Here is a 25461-nt window from a genome sequence, read left to right on the forward strand (position 1 = left end):
CATGGATGTAGTATTATACTATACTGATCTTGGATCCACCAAATGTGAGTTCACGTTTACCAAAGTATATAAATACAAAACATTAATCTGATGATGTTAGTGTTAGTGGCACCGAATCCTTGATACGCTAACGTTATCAGTTAGATTTTTTTTTTTTGGAGTTTTTTGTATACAGTTTGATTTTGTTTGTTTATTGTTACGTCCGATTAACAGCCAGGGTCATGTAAGGACGTGTCAGAAGAAAAGCTGGAGTACACGGAGAAAAACCACCGGCCAGCGGTCAGTACCTGGCAACTGCCCCACATGGGATTCGAACCCGCATCCCAGAAGTGAAGGGCTTGTGGTAATATGTCAGGACACCTTAACCATTTGGCCACTGGGGCCCTTTTTTGTATACAGTATATATGCATTTTGTATAGGCGGTATAAAGTATGTATCATCTGGATTATAGGCATATCAACAGTTGTGTAATGTCATGGTTATAGTCATTTTTTTAGATATACATATCAAATTGAACGTTATTGAAATACTTTGCAATAAATTAGCTTTTTTTAGGAAATTGGAAAGAAGAGTTAATACTACGTTACAAGTTGTAAATTATTATGTAATTATATCCAAGATAAGGAAGCTAGTTCGACTGTTAAATGAGCTCATGTTGTAAGCAGTATCACCACAAATCCAATATGACTATATAAAGAAATACATAATATGTATATGCCTATATAAAACAGTAGTATGCCACGATATTGTATACGTTTGAGTATGTTTTATATCACAATCTAGTAAGTAGCATATAAGTGAAATGGTATCGAATTAATTATATTGTGAGGAAAGCAAACAAGGTAATACATCACCGTGTAAATGTAGTAAGATACTCACAGACACAAACTGAAAGAGAAGAAAAATAAGAATTAGATAACAAACAATAAAGATAAACAGACAGGTAGTACCTAGATATTATACACATATCAACCTGTTTTCAGGTGGATACGGTGATTTATCAACTCGAGGAAGTGATATTACTCTAGGCCGAAGGCCGAGGGTTATATCACTTTCAAGGGTCGATAAATCGCCGTATCCACCTGAAAACAGGTCGATATTTGTTTTATTATATGACATTTACATGATGTAAACCATTTGACTACATGTATATATACACTAATTTCCCCTTCATGATATTGAGTAGAACTAGCCCTTCTCCACGATACTCAAGAGTCCTGTTGAATAATTGCGAAGAGAAGGATGAAGGCTGATAATATCAATAAAATAGAGAAAACATCACGTAATACACTTAACTTAATATTTGACAAAATCTGACACAAATTGTACACACAGATATTGGCAGAGTCACATTGATTCCAGTAAACCTGCTGCTCTCCGTTTACATATCGCTGAATGATGACGTCACAATAGATTTTTGACGTCACGGAAATTTCCTTTACGCTATATTTGGGTACGACCTGGAGCCATTGGAATCGAATATCAACCTGTGAAATGATTGTGACGTCATTTCACATGACGTCACAATGCCAAATTTCTATATTTGGGTACAATCTTGGGGTTCTGGAATCTTATATCAACCTGGGATGACGTCATAATGCATAGTTCGCAATTTTCGGGTGGATATCGTGTTGTATCGTGGTGGTAAATATAGTTTCAGCCAATCAGGAGCGAGCAAAACATACAGCTATATAATAATAAACAGTGTCATTCCCTGTTCTAGACATTATAACTTTTTGAATCTGCTATATAATTTTATTAAGTTACAAAATGAGTGTTGAAGGATTTTTTTCATAGGCAGTTTAATAATTTCAAAATCAAACAATTTATATTTTTCTGGATTTTTTCTCACTTATCATTTGTCAAATACGCGCCACGTTATCACCGATAAAAAACCATATCGCCCAATTATTCCAAAAGAAGTGCATAAAAATATATCGCACAGATATTTTTAGATAACGTTATAGTCTACGTTACCAACAGGTTTCGTGTTCGTGGCGCTTTAAAACAAATGCTTTTGGCGCTTGAAAACATAATGCTTAGAATACATTTTAATGTTAATATATTTTTGGTATAACAGTGGATTATTTCATCGGAGAAGGAACCATCATTTGGCTGTGTCTTCTATATGGAACAACAGGTGTAATCTGGTAATGATCACAGTACATATAGACGTACATGTATTTACATGCGGGTACATAAGATATACGGGTGCATATGATAAAAGCATAAAGTGCACAGTTTTTTTTCAAATTCAAACATTTAAATTCACACTTATATAAAAATGAAAAAAAAGATAGAAAATAACAAAACAATTATAGCATTCCATGGTCATATTGACAACAGAAAAAAATATCGACTACAGGGTACGTCCTCATTTGATACCTTTTTCTATGGTCGATATAACCATGTATTGACCTCATCAAAATGCTATATTTGTATAATATATGAATGGAAATTTTTCGTCAGAACATATGTAAAATTAAATTAATTGTTATTGCAACGTCTCTCGGACATTATATTGACAGTTGTATGGTTAATGAAATCGCTATATTGACAGGTAAAAGATAAAAGGACGGACAATATCTAGTAATCAAACGGTACCATTATCAAATTACACTTTGAAAAACAATTAGTTGGTTAAAACAATGTATTGGATTTGTTTTGCAAACTTTTTTATAAATTTATTGTTGATGTTTTTTTCTAAAAAAAGTCCTCTATTTTTATTCTAATATAATACAAATACGTTATTATATATAGGTTTAATTTACTACAGCCATATAGTGGAGCGGCTAAGCATGAAAACCGTTCAAATTTTGAAGAAAGCATGAAACTTTTGCATATGGCTTCTTTGGGACATTAGGTTTCATGAAAAAAATGGACCCCAAAAAATCATGGTCCCTAGCGGCCGCCACATTGGTTTCCAAAATGGGCGCAAAAAACCACCTTCTTTGACCCATAACTCACGTTCTATACTAGCTCAATCCAAACTTTGAGCGTCTACACACATATTATTGATACATATAATATTATTGTTGTTTTAAACCTTTATGTAGAAGGACCGCCTTTTTGTATTTAAAGATGGCCGCCAACTTTGCGAGCTAGATCTTTATATGTAATGCATTTTAAAAAACGGATAAGCTTACTTTAAGCAAATTTATCGCACCTCGGACAGAAATGTCCCCAAATGATGGCGGAGAGCCGTCACGTGGTGACCCCCTATCACTTTATAGGGGTCAGTAAATTTTATTATGGTGCAATATGGCGGCTCTCGGTCAGTAAGAAATATAGGAGGCTCGGGCTACACCCTCGCCCCCTATAAATCTTACTGACCCTCTATGCCTTTATAGGGGGTCAGTAGTGACTATATAACTAATAATAGTGAGAGTAATTACATTTTTGTAGTGTTTGATACATAAATAATTTGATTCATATTTTAATTTCACCACGATAGACATTTTGAAATCCAAGATGGCCGTTTAAATTAAAGTTGTTTCCGTATTTAACTCTGTTATCGAGCAAAAAATCAAGCTAACAATTTTAAACGTCTACACCCATATTATTGGTACTTATTATTATTGATACTTAGGATCATTTTGTAAGTGCTAAACTTCGTGTAGAAAGGCCGCCATTTTGCATTCCAAGATGGCCGCCAAATTTACTACATGTACCTATATTTATATATAATGATATAATAATGATTGGCTAAGCTGACTTTAAGCAAACAAAACACCTGCAAATACAGTGAGTATTTATATTTTGTAGTTTTTGATACAAACTAATTCGATTCTTATTTACTTTTTTAAAATATGGCCGCCAATTTCAAATTCAAGATGACCGACAGCATTGGATTAAAGGTACATAAATTAACCGAAACGGCTAATAATTTATGAAACATTACTTTAAAACTTGAGTCCCAAATGTTATTAACTTCTGTAAATACCACACTTAGCATTTATTCTCTAAACCAGTATGCATACATGAATTAAATGCAAACGTTAATTTCCATAAAGCGTGTCGTTTATGATCGCGACGTCGTCCTTATACTTCATCCATTCAGACAGGTATCAGACCTTTAACTATTTCAGTGTACAGCAGCTTGAAAAACATTCATGTTTCACATCGATTTGCGTGCCTGAACGATAATTATAGTTCTCTAAATCAAATTTTACAAGATAGTAATGTTTGCAATTCTGGAAAGAACGGCCATACAAGAACTCAGTGCTTTAACTCTAAAAAGAGGCTTAGGCATAGACTTCTTAACACAAAATGTAAGTTCACATTTAATTAGAGAAAATAATCACAAAATGATCTTTGAAATCGTCTATATCATGTAATTGGAAATAAGCTTTCCCGAAGGAGATTTCCATCATCACAATAACCTATTGGTATACTTTACAATGTCTACAAATGCAAGATGTGCCAAAACCTTATAGAAGGTACTGAAGAGACTCATTGATGTCATTCGGAAGAAACATAAACTATACAGAGCAGAGCAAGTGTTTTCTCAAAACAAATTAAGGACCATATTTTTGAAAGTGAAACTACTTAATGCATATGGATGATATCACACCTCTATTCCCGATCACAGCAAGTGAATTATCAGAAAATATTTAATCAGAAATGTCAGACCTGCAGGCAGAAGTACTAAATACAAGGGTAGCATTTGTCTTCGTCTTCCAAAGCAGGCTTCATAGATGAGATAGCAAGGTTTTGACTCCAAAGCTTGGATGTCTACCTCGTCTGACATAACCCCTTGTGGTACGTCTGTCAGTTTGACACTAGTGGCACTAGAATTAACCACAAACAAGTCCTTGCGAAGATGGTCATAAGTACCTGTAAGTCAAAACTTTACAAATGTTAGCTGAACCTCCGAGCTAGAAATTCCAATCACATTACTGGAGATGAAGGTGACGAAGGCAAAACAGATGATGATGTTGAATTAAGAACAAATATGAAGCGCAATGCTAGCAGTGCAGTATATGTAAATTAAATCTACCTAAAACGCCGCTGTCAGTAAAACATGCATACGGCACCAATTACTGAGTGAAAATATTTTGCAGCGATGGAAAACAGAAGAACAATAAGACTTCAAAATAAGTACAAACAATGGAGATGATAGAGAGTATAAACAATATTAGGACCACATAGACAGCAAACTAACTTAGTCAGATATTGGTAATCTGGAACCTTGCCGATTTTAGTTCTGGTTGACGTCGATATATGACAAAAAATGGGACCTATAGTGCAGGCTGCTGATTATGTCACCAAAAACTCTCTGGCGGTCTACACCCCACCTCCTATATCGCGTTTGCCTTGATAAGGCGCTAAGTAAATTGACAGACATCATGAAAAGAAAAAAAACAAAGAAGCCCTAGCCATTAAAAGAAAACACTTTCATCAATTTTGCTAAAGGTAGATAGGGATGGCAGACGTTTGTATGATCAAAAGAAGGAATTCATACATACACATGATAAGTAAGGTGGATTGTGTTCTCAGACACCATAAGGTGAAATGTGTGTCTAGATGTTCTCAAGTGGTTATGGATGACTTGACAGTTCCTTATGAGTTACGCTATGAGGAAGGAATCGAAAGGAGGAAGACGAAGTATTAATGTTTGGTAGAAGATGCCAATACCCTAGAATGTAGGAAAGGGTGTTCCTGTTTCCTGCACGTTCAACTTAAAAGCGATTGCCAACATTGAAAGTAATGGGTAGTGACAAGAAATCAACTGGGGATTTACTCTCAAAAACAGAAGAAAATGCACCCTATTGATCGCAGTAGAAGTGACAAGGTATGAGTTAAGTGTAATCTGCAAATGGGCAGTGATTTGGTCAATCGCTGTTGACTTGCGACTTGAGAATTCGATAAAGCCCATGAAAGATGATCCTCTGAAGAGTTGCAATTCAAGGCATTGCATATATTTCAACATTTTCAGAGTGTTAACTTGATTTTTTGCTCGATCACTTACAGAGTGAAATACGGAAACAACTTTAATTTAAACGGCCATCTTGGATTTCAACATGGCGGTCATGTTAAAATTAAAATGAGAATCAAGTTATTTATATATCGAACACTACACAAATATCCATACCCTCACTATATTTGCTTATAGTCAGCTTATCCATTTCAATGCAGTGTATACATAGATATAGCTGGCAAAGTTGGCGGCAATCTTGAAATACAAAATGGCGGTCTTTCTAAATGAAGTTTAACACTAATAGAATGTCCCTTAGTATCAATAATATGGGTGCAGACGTTTACAGTTTGGGTTTAGCTGTTATAGAACGTGAGTTATGGGTCAAAGAAGGTGGTTTTTCGCGGCCATTTTGAAAACCAATATGGCGGCGGCTAGGGGCCATGATTTTTTGGGGTTCATTGTTTTCCTGAAACCTCATTCCCAAAGAAGCCATATGCAAAGTTTTATGCTTTCTTTTTAGCAGCTCAACCCTGATAGTGTTCTAAAGGGAATATAAAACTAAACGCAGTCTACATTTAGGAAGCACCTTTCTATAGTATATTTACACTTTAAATCAAATACTTTTGTTTAATGTATTTTCTACTTCTCAAACATGTCTAATACGTTGTTAGTCATAACGATGACTTGATTACGAGGGATACCTCGTTAACTTAGCTTTATGAAAGTGGATATAACAAGAAAGCATATGTATCACATATACCGCACATTCTGAATTATGACGTTTTCACAGGCTATACCTCATGGATACTAACAAAAATACCAGAAGATAGGAACTATAAATATGTTGTTGCACATGTTAAATGCTGGATCAGAATACTATCATCATTTTTTAAGTATTTGGTTCAATTTTATCAACATGTAATTCTAATGTGTCTTTCCTACAAGAAAGAACTAATTTATTTTGAGCCAAATTTACTGTTATAGTAATTGTTCTTTATCTGTAATCATATTGGTATATGTTATGTTAACATTAGTTATGTCTGTATCACTTAGCACCTGGGATTTTTAAGAATGGGGTACATATTCATCTACGTAAACGTCTCGCACTTTTATTTTTTTTATTTCACGTAGAGGTCATTTAATTTTTTGTTATTCTATGGAGTATCAATACGTTTATTTCGTTTTCTGATATCTAATTTTATGTTGGACTACGGTGTGTATATTTTGAACAGCAAGTAATGATCTCAACAGAATGCTGCTAATTATGAGGTTATTTTTCAATCAATCCATTCTTATTTATGCTTTTGGTAATTGTAAATATTTTGTCAATATTTAGTTTAATGATACAGCTATATTACCCATTATAATTTCTTCTATAATATTAGTCTCGTGTCCTTTAACAACCATGACATCGGATCAGCTAGCAGACATAGATAAAAACATGGATTATCTCTGTAGTAAATTCGGCTTAATACCTTATCTTAAGGTAAGATAGTGAAATTTCATCTCACTAAACTTTGGTTTAGCGTGTTTACCTACAACACATTACTAATGTTAACATAACTTTAAGTGATACAGACATAACATATATTCTTTCATACCTACGGGTGTAATACTGGCTGCTCTAGGGCTATACACCCATGTCGTCTGAGGCTGTATTGCATGGCTACCAATGCAGTAAAGCCTCGTGACCTCACAGCGTCAACATAATCACTCTATCCTCGGTAAAATATTTTTTTTCATAAAATTGACTGGTTTTACTCCAAAAGATGCAAACAACGGAATTGGTGTTGAAAAATATCATTTTTCATGTATAGAACATTGACTTCCAGTCGTGGATTTCTTCGAATTTATTTCAAAATGGCGGGATATTATAGTTGTAAACTTGCAGTAAAACGTAGAGATATGAAAGAAAAAAAATACTCTTTCATAAGCTGATATGGCGGATAGAGATATTCTACCCCCGGGATCACAAAATGTTGCAAAACCCTCGGTAAGCCTAAGGGTTTACTACATTTTGTGACCCTCCGGTAGAATATCCCTATCCTTATCCAGTCATACAATATAATGCTTGGTAATACTCATCAGATATCTGTCGTCTCTGATATAACTATCTTATGTTTCGATTGCAGCTTCATGTGAAAGTATGTAATACAAAAGGTAAGGTGGTACGTTATTATACTTATATTAATGTAAGTGTCACCGAATCCTTGATATGCTAACGTTATCAGTTTGAAAATAATTTATAATGATTATCTATGTATATCAACTAGATTAGCTTGTACACTACTTTTTGGCAAATTGCAACTTTTTTTGTACTTTGTTTACACCATTATTATGTATGCGGTTAATAAAAACATTGGATTGTTTATAATACTCGCATAGTCTTGAGTAATAGTGTCACCTAATTACGGATATGCTACTGGTGATATTCTAACAATAAGTGATACGATTTTGATACAGATATATAATTGGTATCCACTTGATGATTTGTGATACTGCTGTGTCCGTTAAATGTTATGATAATACCTGAGAGGATCGCGACACACAAAGAAAGAACATACGTTATTTAGACGTGTATGTTCAATTATAGAATTTCTCTATTAATACTAGTTTAACGTCTCAGTAAAAGATTCACTATTGTATATGACTGACAATTTGATAACGTAGGATACTTACTATGAAGTCATTCCCTTGTGCTGTAACATAAAAATGATTGATTTAGCGAGAATAAGATAACAACAAATCCCCATATAGATTCAGATGGGTTAGTTGGGATATCTTAAAACTAGTCTTATCTGTTACAATGATTGGATTCTGTCAAAATGATTCACGTAAACATCTGATGTCTCAACGCCACAGAGCCCATTAACGATATACTATAACCTATAGATAATCTTACAGTTATCAACGGTAAGCAGTTAATATTCCTGTTCTCTGACCACCATATAAATAACACAAAATGTCCCTACCGACCAGAAGATACACACCGGTACTTACCTGACAACGAGGACAGGTCAGCTGTGAAAAAAAAAGAATCAAATGCTAAATTAAATCACGACATGAAAGACATGTATGTGCATCTTTATATTTATATAGCATCTGTATTATGTATTTATACCCCAATGTTGTTTGCGGACCATACCCAGTAATAGTTCATTAGATAACGTTTCTTTTGCCCATGAACAAGAACATGTTAGTAAAACAATTCAGTGGGAAATATGGCTTATGGTAATTACAAATAAATAGCTCGAATTCTTAGTTAAAATTCACAAATATTAATTGTTGCTAACAAGAAGCCTAGGAGTCTTAACGGTCATCTTAATACAAAACAAGACACCATCAATAATTTAAATATGCTAACCGTTGACAAATAAGCACGATAGTATCAGTGATCGTTGGATCAATATTAAATGATCAAATTAGCTTATATTTTCATCAACCAAGACAATCGGCAGATGTTATACGTTTCTGCTATATTTAACACTGTGTCATTAGGAGTAGATCAAAGTCATCTATTTCACCAAGTGTTTTTTCCCAGTGCCCAATACCAAGAAGCTTATTAATTATTGTTAAAGATGCTCCACCGCCGACAGATCATAAATGATATTAATCATTTGAGCAATAATTGGAGTGTTTAATCGTGTATATATATGCCTAATTAAAACAAAAAAATATTATAAAATAATTTATTTCGCATTTGGTGCATGTGCAATCAGTACTTCATTCCATATAATATATAGTGTCACGGAATTGTTTAGGGATGCAATTAATTATTTTTCATATTTTTAATTTGAAGTAAAATTAGAAGCTCAAACTTTTCAATGATGGTAATGGTGTAAAGTAAGTAATTTTTGTAACTGAAGAAAAATACCAAATCGTCTGCTCCTGTTTTTTATAGTGAAAAAATACCATTTGTCAGCGGTGGAGCATCTTTAATTATTTCTCTCTTGAAGTCTTTACAATATAGCAGGCGCGTTTTGCTACGGTGGCCTTAATTGAATGTCAAGCTCATAAATTTGAACCAACCTGATTGTCCTTCCAAGTAAACATCAGTTTGAATGTCAGATATCTAGTCCTCTTAGCCATTTTCAAGAAGTCGTTTTAAGATTTTAGCCTATACAACCCCTGTGTCATTGAATGAAAGTCATTCATTTGAACAAACTTCGTATTCGTTCATCACATCAACCCACTACCCATACACTGGGGCTTTAAGTTATCGCGGAGAAGTCATTTGTACGAAAGGTTTGCGAACGAAACACGACAGACAACATTAGACAAAGCGTTATGACTATAGGTTATCCTTATCTCAAAGGTCATATGACTTAAAATCTCCATAAATGTTATTGCAACATCGTATTCTGTAAGGAACATGACAGTTATTTATGAAGGAATCTTAAGGCGAGTCCTGAACACTAATTTTCAAATTTGGATGATTCCCATTACAAAGAAATCGCGGGTTCTCATAATTTTGGTAAGTCCCACAAGCAAATCTTGAGTTCAAAGACTCGTCTAGGTGAGCCTCGTTAATCACTGCTTGGTCATCGCTTTATATTAACTCACAATCCGTAAATTATTTGATCCACATCCCATTAGTTATTGCACATAATCAGCAAAGCGTACCACTTTGTTGGAAGGAAAAGGAAACTGGATACTATGAGAACAAACTCAATGATAAAACGCTAGAAACTGCACTGGGCTAGTATCTAGTACTCGACGGCTTAACGTTACGGAATTATTATAGCAATATGATACTATATACGATTGGCAATTTATTGTAAAATATTAGTTTAATATGCATGTTTTCGAGCTCATCGCAGTTCTAAATATATCATAATCGACGCATATTATGAAATATGTAAGTAATGTGCATATATATACACACAAGCCTGTACCATTAGGGTTTTATCTTATGGAGAAGAGTTCACAAAATTTGAATGATGGATTAATTTGAATTCTTTTGATCAGTGCAATAATAAATCACAATAGATAAACATTTGATGTCATCAACTATCCGTGTTTGTGCCTTAAACATAACCATTTACTGGGATATTTTGACCAAAAAATGATTTTTGTTTCCTTTCCCAAAAGAAAAAGTAATCAACATTATAGTTTTGCATTTCTTTCATACTTAACGCGTTATCTCTCCTCACAAAAACTCGTTCAGAAGCGTTTTGTTAATAGCTTGGTTATCAATTTTTAAAGCCTCTCTTTTAGTCATTATATATACGGATATGAATAATAATTTAGTGTACCAAATGTAATGCAGGTTATGCAATTAGGTAAAATTATGAATAAATTCCTTAATACTAAAAAGGCGTTACATGAATATCACGAATTCGTATTAAATAAAAGAGTTAAATAAATCGACAATATGAATGCATTGTGGTTATCAATTGAAATCAAACTTAAAAAAATAACAAATATTGCAATTAGAATATGCGCGTGGCAAATTGATGCTCTCCATATCAAAACGCAAACTTTAATATTTGAAATCACTATTTGCGGTTTCAAATGTCTTACACATGGTATCAAAGTCGATTTGATATATAAGATTATAATGTCATAAGCAGGTGTAGTGTGAAATCATTATTAAATGATTTAAGTCATTATAATATGTTCTGAATTAGGACCGTTGACCTGATAAATTTATCATAGTTGGATACATATTATCGATGTGATAAAAAAAATAACACAAAATAGGTATTTCATTAAACAATACATACATGCGAATATGTATCAAATTGTAAAATCGTAAAAAACATTTTTCGTCATAGAACATGAAAATCACAGTTGCATTCATACAATAGGAAAAAAATTACTTTTTTGACTCGTATATGGCTTAATATTGCATTTCCTTTCTTTGTCATTAGTATATTCGTGCAAGTTATAAGTTGTTATAATTGGTATACCATGTAATAATTGCCACATTCCGATGACACCACACTGATTACGGTTCTGCGATGTGTCTGAACTTTCAAACACGGATTCATGCATTTGTTTTTCGTTGTTTTAATCGCTTATCCTTCGTAAAAATAAGACATGAAAAAAACACCAAACGTATATAGTGAGAAACAACAGGTTGCGCTGATAGGTTTCCATTTTAATGTCAATCGTCATCATAGCTGGGATTGGACGTTTTTGAGTTCGATCACGATATGAATACGAAAAGTGGTGTGTTCTGGACCTAGTTACCGACCAACTGCTGATATAGTCGCTAGCAATGCTCACGTGCCCACGTGAGGACATGTGTACTAACTAAAACTCTCTGATTGGAATCGTAAGACGTCCAATAATGTCATTGATTTGACAAATATCCAGATTGTCTGGAAGATCATTGCACACGCATGCATGAAAAAATAGCGATTTTTGATAATTTTTAAGCTTAAAGCAACAATAAATCAGATGTGGTATCACATAGTCACCATACTACTCCAAAAATAAGACGGGGAATAAGTATCAACCCCTTAATGTCTCATTACTTAAAGTTTTAAGGATGAAAAGAAAGAAAACATAACTCACACCAATTCAACAACCTGGTTTGTCCGCACGTCTTTTCGAAATTACAAATATGAAAAATAAAGAAGTAATGATAAACATAGCTACCTAAACTGCATCAAGAACAGAGGTACGTATATATCCACTTGAGTATTCTTAAAGCAATTGTATTTACTAGGTAAGATAATTGTATTAATTTAGAGATCAATCAAATTAATAATAAAAAATGAATCTGGCGATATTATGGAATTGAATAATGTATCCCATTCCATTTAGATATATTTTCTCTAATCTATAAATTGACATTCTTGATCTCGTCATAAATACATAACATTCAACATAAAACTCACCTGGCAACTAGCTGGTGGCTGTAAAGTAGAAATGTGTCAATTATAATTTTTTCTGAATAAACAATCCACATTTCAAACAGGGTAGTCCTCTACTTACACATGAACATAGGTTTAAATTGAAATTATATTAATTGTGAGCACAAGGTGAATTTTTCCAGATTTTTTTTTTCTATATTATGTTGGTTAAGGCACCAATGGTATCAAAAGTTTATAATGTTTGATATAATTATCAATAACTATCTGGGTCAGACATTTATTTGGTATATATACTATTCCATTATCCGTTTACTTACTCACAACCCAAACCAAATCATCTTTTCAGTTAACATATGTATTGTGTATCATGTATCGATATATGGTCATATTGGGTCAATTGTTGAAAATGATTAACATGGAAACTGGATAAATTACAATATCTAAATTTGCATAGCACACATGTTACGACTCATATTGCAAACTCGACATTAGAACATAAATGAAACATCTTTATGAAATTTAATAAGTGAGTTAACTGAATCCGATGACTATAATAATTTTATTTTTAACAATCATAAACGACAGTTCATAAGACAAAACTCATTTTTTTCAAGTTTTTTAATATTTAATTGCATTCTGTATTCAAGGGCAGTTTTCGATTAACGTACAACAATAAAGCAAATTAAACCAATATAACAGTGATTTTTTTAAGTTTGTAAACACCTCTTATATATTGATTTCAATAGAATTTCCACCATTAAAGAAATGTTAAACCAAACATGTATTTCATTATTATAATAGGGCCTACCTGTGGCCGAGTATCCCGCTGCGGCATACTTCTGCAATGATAATAAACGTAATATTATCTATATTTTTTTTCCGCCAAACAGAGTAAGCCAATTGACCGAAATACAGTTTATTCAGTAATTGTTATACACGTACAGCCGATTTCCATTACATAATAACAATCTATGAAGTCTAGGTTACAATGGTAAAAAAATGTGTAAACATGTTTTTTTATAGATCAAGATGAATTGATTCTAGTGATTTGAAGATGTCAATTTATTTGTTTACGAACGGACGGTCATGATAATGTTTATTATTATAACTGACAATACCGACACAGTAACGTTAAAAAAAACGCATTTAAATTAGGACCAATTTCATTGTCGTCTTAAGTTAATTGATATTCTTTCAGTGGATAATGTCTTTTGAACTGGCGTAGATCAAATTTATATGTTTAGATTTTCCAAAGAGCTTTCATATAGGACGAAGCCCGAAAGGACATGCATTTCTATGTAAGCTGTTATAAAAAGGGTATAGCTTGAACAATCGTAACTGTTAAAGTGTATTAGAAAATTGGTTAAAAACCAGTTTCTCATCAACATTATCTTCTCCCTTCCACATGAAACAACTTGGTACAATGTTCCAGCATTGGGTATTTTGTCCACACACAGGAGCATTTAAAATATTAACTGTTGTTTTAATTTCAAACTGATGTGAAGTTGGACAATTTTATTTCAACATTGGTCTTAAATGACAACTTTGTTTTGGAAACCCTTATTACTAGATGAACATTAACTTACATTCTTTGAATGTAATAATGTTGTCTCTTGATTCTCGAAATTTTAAAGATTATTTGTATTTCCAATTATATAGAATTAGATTTTAATTTTTTAAGACTTATTCTTTGTCAGTATCACGCATTTTATCAACCTCTCGATCAGACTTTTGGGACGACTCACGAAATATGACGACCGTATATACACGACAGATAATGATTAATGATTAATTAAATATCTACGATATTCTTACACCATAATCACTGGCATATAGGTATTGTTCATTGCTTTTTGTATGAAGATATAGAGAATTAAAACATCAGTAAATGTGAGCTAGCTGTTTATTCTTGATAAAAAATCAAGTGTTATTAGGTAAACTTGGTATCTAACTATGCATCTATTGGGACATGACTAATGTGTAAACTGACACATAGAAAATATATCGGCCGTAGTAATGATCGCGATATAGCAGTTCGAGGTATCAAGTTTAAACAAACCATTAATGCTTATGTTTTGAGGAATGAAATTACTTGTTCATCTACACAAACCTCTCATATATCTTAATACAATGATAGAGAAGGTATGTGTATATTTATACGACTATTGTAATTACAGATGTTCGTATTGTTGGTTTTATAAACGTTTAATAAAACTGTTTATATATGTGTGGCTCACCTTCTAGCTGGAACCTTGCTTCTGCCTGTGGCATCTGTACGTTTAGTTCCCAATGCTCTGACCCTAGAATAATACATAATACGTTTGAACTATTAAATTCCATCAGCACAACATCGGGGGCACTACCTTTATTGTTGATAAGCCTGTACATCAATTTTATATATAAGATTTTGTCCTAATTCTTCACATAAAATTACCATCTGTAGCCCGTACATGAGTGATTACATTTGAATTTGAAATTGAAAAAAAAAAATGAAAAAAAGTAATATGCGTTGCGTTAGCGCTACATGTAGAATATGTCTATATCCCATTGCGTTCATAGCACCTTTAACGCAATCAAAACACTGTTCAATCTTTATATTTACATAAAAAAGTATACTTTTACGTCAAATTTAAAACGGTGATGGTTGCTAAGTTGGGTTATCTAACGGTAGTCAGGATGGCAGAAGATATAGTTCCGATTGTTATTGAATGTTATAGCTACAGTTTGATTTTAAATTTTAAAATGACACCTTTAAATCATTTTTAATTATACGTGTGTTTTTTTTTTCAATTTGATAATATGTCAATAATGTCCATTTCGAATAAAAATTGAAATAATCGAGGTGAAACCACTACCGGTATTTATCGTTGTCAGGGTAGTGATGCGGTCCGAAGTTGAGCGAGCCGTCATATTTGATTTTCAACCGAGGAACTTGAAAGTTACTCGTGATATAGCCTATTGATGGTATTACCCATTTGAGCTGCTGAATGTTTGTCATGTATGTGTCGGTCTACGAATGCGATATAGACTAAATTCGTTATAGTCATGACTTTTATTTTATTGTACTGAGTATAGACAACTGTTTGCATGGTGTGTGTAGGCCATTTTGATGCAAAGACGGGGGGGTAAAGCTGATGATACTATTTCGGATAGGGTATTGCCTGTAATGTCATTTTTTTCTTCTGAAAGCCAGTACATGACCTTTTAACCTATTGTTCCCTTAGACCATCCCAGAATTGTTCGCCGACAATCAGATGTTCTGTATATTTAGGTGATATGAGTGACCGTACAGACACATAATGACGTAACTACTGTATGGAATTTCCCCGAACATTCCTGAGGAAGCCCCTCGGTTGTAGCCCCGACCAGCGATTCATTTTGTTGTTTAATTATCGTTACAATGCTTTAAACAATATTTTTTTTGGTGTCAAATACATATATTTAATTGGATCTAATAGAAACTGTTTCTTGTTATTTTGAAATCCGCCAAGACTCAACTTATGATGCAAAATCTTATCGAAGCGTGAACCAGAAGTAGTCCGAACCTGCAGTGCGTTTGTATTCATACGTCATTGCGATTTACGCTAATTTAAACGCAAATCCCGTCCCATTGACTATACAGGGGCATATGAAATCCGTGAAATGAAAACAGCAAAAAAATACCTTCAAACTTAATTATTGCTCCATGTATAACCTCTCCAATGTGACATCGTTGAATTTTAATTGTCTAGATGTGCAATGCGTTGGACATGAGAACATTGATGAAATGAGTGTTAGATATAATGAAGAGGTATCTCTGTCTTGATTATTTGATCTGCCATGAACACATCATGTATATTACCAAACGTGTATGCCATTTATTTTCAAATTGTTTGTAATGAAGATATATTATTTGTTATTATAAGTTGATTAATGTTATACATATTAAATCTTGTCTTCTAAAAGCTCACAGGTGATTTTAACTTAACATATATACCTCTGTGTGGGTCCATATTTTATGGGTCTTTGAAATTATTGCAATTGTGTACGCGCGGGTGTAGCAAGGCGTCATAACCAGGACGGTACAACACCATATGGACCGAATCAAAAGGCCCTTATCTTTTATATTAGATATTATGTTTCTTAACAAATGGCAAAAATTAATTATCTGAATGTATGTGTGTAATTCATAGGAAACCAATGGGGTCAGATGATAGGCAACATTTGTACATTCATTCACAAGCGCAATGTTGACACATCGGAGTATATGATCCTTATAATATATCGAACATTACGTGATCATCTTCGCATACACAATATAAGAATATTAGATAATCATAGAATATCCATTATTAACACAGCCACCGGTGTAAACTGTCTTACATTAAAACTTTCAAAGTAAGAGGAGGATGTAATAAAAATATATAATCAAGTAGTTATTGTGACATATATTTTATTTCAGTAGAAACAAATTTCTAAGCAGATGACTTTATATAAAGACCATTATTAATAAGTAACCATCATATTGGAACTTTTTGGATAGTTTGTGCAATTGTATAACAAGGTGTAAACATATACAGAAATGTATACATTTGTCATATATGTACATTTTCACTTGAACCACATGTGTACAATCTGTATGGTGATGTATTTTGATGTTAACATTCTATCAATATAAGAAAATTCATTTCAAAATCTAAATGATTTCAAACTTAAATATATAAAGATAAACAAGAGGTTTCATGATATCTAAACGATTAGTTTTACTTGACGCTGTGAGCTCCTGATTAAATTTGTGAATTAACACGTAAAACCAACATGCGACAGAATCCAATTTTCAGGTTTGCAAATTTCTCTTTTATTGACAAGAAGTGTCGTTTGAAAGATTTTAGCCTTTTGATTATTGTTAAAACATGTATGAAGGTCAATGGTCATTTTATATAAAAAAAAAACTTGGTAGCCCATCCTCTTTGGCATCATACAGTCGAAATTTCACAATCCCATTACTTTCGGTTATTAAAAAGGAGTCGACGGACGGAACATGAAGACTAAAGGTCACCCATACCTTCGGGTCAGAGATAACCTATCAACTCATTACAAAGATTTTAACATAATTCAACATATTAAATACATTGTTCTATTGTAAAATGATACATACCTATTATCCTTCTCTCTTCTCGATTTGAAGAGTCCCGAGAGCAGACTTTCCAGTATCATTTAGAGCCTTCTCACTGGACACCTCCTGTATGAGCATGAAAGACGACTTCTACTGCTTCGATAATCCAGATTATGTACGAGGATGTCAATTAACTTTAGACAACTCTCTAGAGCAGTCAGGCGTCAGCCTCAACCACGGTTATCCTATGCCAGAAGTGCCTTTGTGTGGTATTGTTCCAATCCCTTCGCGCAGTGGACATACATATTAATCTCATCTCATCTCGCGATTTGAAAGTCGCCCGAGAAGACACTTTCCAGACATATTAGAGCCTTATCTCACTTGCTTGTAATGACACCTCCTGGATGTTAGCTGGGTTATTCGACGTCTTCATACTGTCTTCGATAATGCCTGTATGTAGCTACAATTGCCATTGCGTCCGTCATTGCAATTATCCTGTGGACATACAGACTCTCGATTTGCTAGTCAGGACAGCTGCCCTCAACCTCGTGTAGTTCCATGCCAGAATTACCTTTGTTTGGTAATTGTTTCCAATCCCTGCCGATGTGGACCTTTCTAATTTTCTGGTGACATTTTGGGTTGAAATCGGATAACCAACTGTTATTGCGTCTTATTTATAATTTTCACGCCTTCGTCCTTGAATGGATTATATATCAAAGTTGCTGTATAATGGATCGGATTCCTTTAGTTCTGTCTTCAACCTTCTTGGGCCTCTGTCCTAAAGGGAAACGGCACCTTTATGTCTGGGGAGTGGTTCCACTTAAGCAGTCTATTATTCGTGTATTTTTAATGTATTCAACTGATGATCGAGTCAATTAAAGTCACTGTCATGTATGAAGTGCGATCACCAGTATTTGTATGGCATCATTTACAGACAGGCCTTCATTACATCCGACTTCAAGACTGATTGGAACGATGGCATCCACGTCGAAATGCTGAACTTAGACAGGCGGAGTCCCAGGTGGACACTTGGCCTTTGCTTTAGCCATACTATTGTCTAAATCTGTATATACAAGAGAAAACAGAACTCAGTCATAAGAATTAGATACATCTTAATAAAAATGTCTTGATTCCCCATCAACAGTAATCTATTATCAATATATGAATTTATCTTTTCTAACATCGCCAGTAATATTGATGCTTTAAATGCAAATGTTATGGACTACTAAAGGGTAGTCTACAATCATAAAAGGTTCAGGATGTCCCGATTCACTCTAGACAATATTTCCTGAATGGATAACAAGTGATAAATGTCATCGTGAGATTGGAAAACAAGTACATTACCCTTGATACACCTGTACATTTAAGAACTATTCTGGACCAAAAAAAAGGTAAACTAACCTACCGGTGGACACGTTGTGCATGTACTTGTCAAAGTCTCGTTATTTCGTTAATGTTTGAACTGCGTAAAACCACATCAAGAGTTCAATCTGACGAGCTTCGATATAAGTAATGTGTAAGAAACCATAAAAGTTTGTGAGCTTTAAGTAATATTATTGCTTCCACATATACAGTATTAGTCTAGCTAGGGTACACACCTACATTGTAGAACACACCCTAATATTTATTGAGTTGTATTGCTTCGATTAATTAGTGCTAAACCCGTTCTATCGATCCCAACGAGCGACCCAGAAACACTATAGAACAATACACTAATTACTATTACGTTTACTATGTACGCAACTGCAAAATAAAGGTGTTCAATTATGTGAATTATATTAAAAGAATCATCTTTAACTATTAGTTTCCATACAAGGATCTACAAATTGACCAAGATTATCCAGCGTAATGGACCAAATACGGAACCCGATTGGGACTTTTGGAAGGGGACAGTACCAACTACCACAAGTCGCAGAGGACAAGGACGAAAGGGGAATGATAGATATTACCCGTGGCGAGTTCGTATCATGAACGACATCAATGGCATGTAATGAAATGATTCATCAAATGTATTTCTCATGAAGTTTTAATGAATCCGATGAAGTCATTCCATGATTAGTTCATCGTCGATAATCGTTAAGATACATTGATTGCTAGAAATTTAATAAAAGGTTTACCTTTGAATTCTATTAGAATATCTAGAAACAGTGGTCGTTTCAATACAAAATTCTGGCAAAAAAGTACACCATTTCTCAATGAATGACCATAAAATTGCATGGAATTAAAGTGGAAATCGAATGAAAAGGTTTGTCTGTTCTTCACGCCTGGTGAAGCAGAAAGGGCATTGCTCCCAATTGAACAAATTAATGGGTTATCAGCATTTACTATGTCGAATTACGGGTCTCTCGCGATCAGTTATACATAAAAGACTTTAATAAATTAGCGCTGTTTGATCAATGAGCACGTTGAACGTCAAAGTTATTCATTTTGAACGAGGTTAGTAACATATATTATACCTACCGATTGCTAATGTTTACTAATTATTTGCAAATCGTTCATACAATATGAACGATTGTATTCAATCCCTGTGACAAAAAAAATGGCAATGTCATTCAATTAAACTCTTGATGGTATCTTATCACAGCGAATCTACAAGCCAATTACCAGGTATCTAATCTTCTTAAATATTCACATGAAGGCTGGTTTATAAAATAACCTATTTTTTTCACATGTAACAGAGAATGAATATCACGGTCATTCGTTTTCCATCAAATTTGGTAGTATAATCTCAGCAACATTGTTTAGTCGCACTATCTAATCTAGGTATCTCAGTTGTTGAAAGATGTTGTTCGAATAAAAAAGTATACAGACGACGGAAAGGACATGAACCCAAAATAATTAAATAAAAATCCGTATCTAAGATATCGATATGATTTTCATGGTATTTATTAGTCCCCTGTCGGTGAAACCACGAGGGGACTATAGTATGATGTCCCCGTCCTTCCGTCCACTGTCTGTCTGTCCGGATTTTGATTCCAGATGATAGCTTGAGCACTAATGGATATATTTTGATAAAGCTTCGCACAATGGTAAAATTGAAACATAAGCTAGGGATTGAATTCGGGGTCAAATGGTCACCGTACTAAAATAGATTGTTCACGAATTTTCGTTTCCAGTAAAAAAAAATCAAACGGATTTTGATCAATCTGCACACAATGGATTGGTATGGGAAAATACAGCTTGAGATTGAATTTGGGGTCAAAAGGTCAACTACAAAGGTCTACTGTTGCTAAAATAGATTGTTTTAAATGTAAGTTTCCACTGCGATGTCTTGAGAATTAATCATCAACGAAATCTGTTCAAACTTCCATAATAGTAATATTAAAAAAATAACATACCTGGGATTGACTTTGGTTAGTGTCAACTACAATGGTCATTGCTATTAAAAATAGTTTGTTTTATAAAAAATATAAGTTCCAGACGATATCTTAAGAAAACGTTAACGCATTTCAAACAAACTTCACAAAATGATAAAATATGGAAAAATACATCTTTGGATTGAATTTGAAGTCAAAACGTCTACTACAAATATCACTTTTACCAAAAATAGATTATTGAAAAAAAATCGTTTCCAGACGATAAATTGAAAAGGAACTATCAGGATTTTGTCAAAAATCGTTCATGATTTAAATTTTCAAAAGCTCAACTACACAAATCACTGTTACCAAAAATAGATTGTTGAACAAATCATTTTAAAATGATAACTTGAGAAAAAATCAACGGATTTTGATCAAACTTCACACACTGGTAATATTTGGAAAAAAATACAGCTTCGGATTTAATTTGGGGTCAAAAGGTCAACTTCACAGATCAATGTTACTAAAAATAGATTGTATAAAAAATCGTTTCCAGACGATAATTTGAGCAAAAATCAACGGATAGTGATCAGATGTAAAAAAATTTCACCCAATGGTAGGCATATTCAAGAAAGATAATTCTTGAGATTGAATTTTGGGTCAAAAGTGGTCAACAACAACGATCACTGTTGTTAAAAATATATTGTTTCAAGTTTTTTTCCATTTCAAACTTTTGGCTATTCGAAATGATAACTTGAGAATAGATCAACGGAATTTGCTCAAGAAGATGTCATAAGATTTTAGATTGGAGATAGCATAGTTTGGGATTGCAAATTTGCATTCCAATGGTCAACTACAAAGAATAAACGGTATTGACTGTAAATACCTTTTAATGTCCTTTTTCACAAATTTTCATTTCTGCATCGATCGCTTGAGAACACATTCATTATTTGAAACTTCATACAATGATTAGCATTACTAAGAAAAACTTGCCATAGATTAGAAAATGTATTGGCGGGCATTCGGTATGTATCAACTTGCAACACTTACTGTAAGCTTGTTGATTTCATTACAATTATTGATTATCTAAACGCCAGGAAAACGTAGGGAATAACACAAAAAAAATGAAAGATAGATCTTATTGTTGTTTTTTTGGAAACACAAAACATTGCTTATAAAAAAGGAGGTTATAATGAAAAAAAAAATTTTTTCCATATTCTTGAAGTTATTTAAATTAACGATCATGGACATATGAAGTGTGAGCCATATTTGTTAATTTCCGTTACAAAACAATTGTTTTATTTAGCGTTACAATAATATCAAATCGAAAGTAAACGAACGTTTTAATTCGTAAGTCGATACAGGCAGCGTGAAGGGAAGTTATTGAACCTAATTGCATTGTAATTGTACATCAGGTATAAAATTGACAGTTCATTCTATCTCTTACATTGCAGCGATCAGTATTTATACTTCCCTTTATCCGAATTAATTTGTGTAGTACAATTGTGTATTCCAAAATTTCAAAAGGTCATTTCTACTTTTATCAACTCAAATCTCTATCGGGCCGTTTCAAAATAAAGACAGTTTTTCGAAAATTCACAAAATTATATTCAAATTATGAAAGGTATTTGTCAATAAAAGATGTATTTTACTCAAACTTACATGGCTACTTGATTCATGTCCCAATGAGTTAATGCAATAGTGCGTGTGTAAAGCAGATTTAACATTTGCATAAAGATATAATAAACACATGGATTAGTGATTAATGGTTTAAACCACTTCCAGTGTAGATGTAAATATAGTATTAGCCACAACCAATTGAATAAACTTCTGGTAACACTTTCCAAAATCAATATACAGTTTCTAATAATATAACTTTCGATGGCCGTGGCAATCAAGATTGAACAATAAAATCTTGATAGTAGGTTATATCAAAGGGTGATCGGGTGGGTAGAAGTTTTAAGAAGTTCACCTTTCATCTAGCCTGCAGGGGTTCGATACCGGCACGGATGTGAAAAGGTCAGGGGTCACCTGACCTATAACGTTGGTTTAAATCGGGCACTCAGGTTTCGTCCAACACTAAGACCCCACGAATGCTATACATCCGGCCATTGTGAGTGATTTTATATCAGTTGAAAAATTATTTTCATCGATGTAAGTAAATAAAGTTTATTACTTTTCGCGTCGACGTTAATTCACTGCAACACAGTGCAAACCAGAAAGGAGTCTTAAGTTTCAGCACCACGGGTGCAATGTGAGGACAGAACATGCCCGTGGGATCGTGTTTTTTTTTAATGGTGTGAATTTTTCTTGTGTTCTTTTATATGAAATCTTTAAAGTACGTTGTTGTTAAGACATTTGCATATCTGTAGTATCATGACTTTAAAAGAAAGTCACAGAGACAGGTTCCGGGATGGGATGATTTTTAGGGTAATTTAAAATCCAATTGGAAATTCCATCTGATGAGAAAGTGTTTTTTAATGACATTGATTACATCTTGATATCATGCAAGAAAATCTGTACGCATATTAAATTTCTGATTAAACTCATGTAAACTGTATCCTTATCAAAATTAATATTTTGAACCTTAATTTCAATCTGGATTTCAAATTACATATCAATGTTTCTTAAAAATAATCTACCTGTCCGAAAACATTTCATGATAATTAACCAACCAATCAATGGCCGGGTGAAAGTTCCATTCTTGGATCAATCTTCTGTAAACAAGGTCCATTACGAAGGTCCATTTTTTCATTTAGTTGGCTTTTCCCTACAGAGAGAGAGTTTGGATGGAACATAGGAACAAACACCGAACTGTAACCTAAACCATTGATTTTATTGTTTTGTCATGGAAAGATTATTACATCAATCTGTACTAATGTCTATATATAGTACAAACTAAAGTAGTTAGTTGTTTACTGAAATCAGATAAGATGCTAAATGCGTAATTCTATAGTTATTTATATGTTGTTTTTTTCTACAAATGTGATATCAATGAATTGTTATTACTATTTGATCTTTTTTATTTATATATATTGATGGATTGTGAATATCAATAAGGGCTCGTGTTTATTTGCTACTGAAATTATATACAAATTAGATATCATTATGGTATCAATACTTCTTTTTACTGTCTTTCAAAAGTGAAACACCTAATGTTCGTATCATAAAAAACTCGTTTAAAATAAATTTGCATGCTTGTCTTGGTTTGCCCATATTTTATCTAGTTAATGCAGTTTTTTTAAATTATTTCATTTAGTTGCAAATTGAATATCAATTACGCATCATTGTTTACCGGCCCTGTCCTAAAACATATCGCATTGGTTATGATCGACAGTTGTTTATGGAACCACGCTAAAAATTCCATGACAAATAAGAGTAAGTTATAAAAATAAATCTAGTAAAATGTAGTTTAAGATTGATCTTTAAGACATCGAATGGTTTATCATGTCTATTGAAATACGTTTGTAGGTCAGATACCTGTACACGCGCATGTTTACCGAGTCTTATTAATTTCCTGGTTACCTAAGTTGTGTGTTAACAAGTTTTGTACAGTTATTATAACGTTAGTGTAAACGATGCATTATGTTCCAATCGTCAGTCAAGTCGTTTACATAATTAAACTATTTTAATTCCATTCAGATATGATGCTGAATAATCGCGATTGGGTATAACCAATATGTTTACCGCGCCTAAATTTTATTTATTTATTTGTAATGTATTACAGTATACTGTATTGTGATACTGATGTGTGTCTGTTTAATGTTGTTCATGGTATAGAATGGTTAATGACATATGTCTATTAATAAATCCAGATTTGTAGATCACGTACACAGTACATATGTGAACTGAGTTTTACTTCCTGGTATTCAATATTATGATTATATGTTCATTTCCAGTCTTAAAATGTATCATAAGTTCGATGTTTCGATCTATAATTTCTTGATATAACCTATACATAAACAAATTTCCACTTACCTCAGATATGACACTGGGTATTCTCCAATTATTAACCCTCTAGGTTCACTGTATTAACCTCCACGTCTACTGTTTACTGGCGAGTTTACACTTATCTACGTACATGTGTAACAGTACACCGATCGCCGCGGCCTTTTAAGTATGGCAATTATTTGTTCAGTGCACGCCTCTATTCGGGTAGGTTTAAATTTCGTTATCTTTATTAAAGCTGTCACATAGCTTTGTATGATTGTACATTGATAGCTGTGGTGGCCTTTTGAAAAGTACACATATTATAATTGTATGTGGGCCAAGTGTGTGATCGGTACCGTTACATGCTTTCATTTGGGTATGTATACAATCGGATTT

General features: G+C 33.3%; 1 protein-coding gene across 1 annotated transcript in view; it reads right to left on the reverse strand.

The window, feature by feature from the left end:
- Nucleotides 1-25234, reverse strand: part of LOC138329840 (uncharacterized) — a 97585-nt gene extending 72351 nt beyond the window's left edge. Inside the window, exon 1 of the mRNA XM_069277128.1 lies at nt 25114-25234. The gene's annotated coding sequence lies outside the window, so the exon portion shown is untranslated. The remainder of the gene's footprint in view (nt 1-25113) is intronic.
- Between the last annotated feature and the right edge of the window lie 227 nt (nt 25235-25461).

The sequence above is a fragment of the Argopecten irradians genome, chromosome 8, assembly GCF_041381155.1.
Source record: "Argopecten irradians isolate NY chromosome 8, Ai_NY, whole genome shotgun sequence".
Classification (NCBI taxonomy): Eukaryota; Metazoa; Mollusca; class Bivalvia; order Pectinida; family Pectinidae; genus Argopecten; species Argopecten irradians.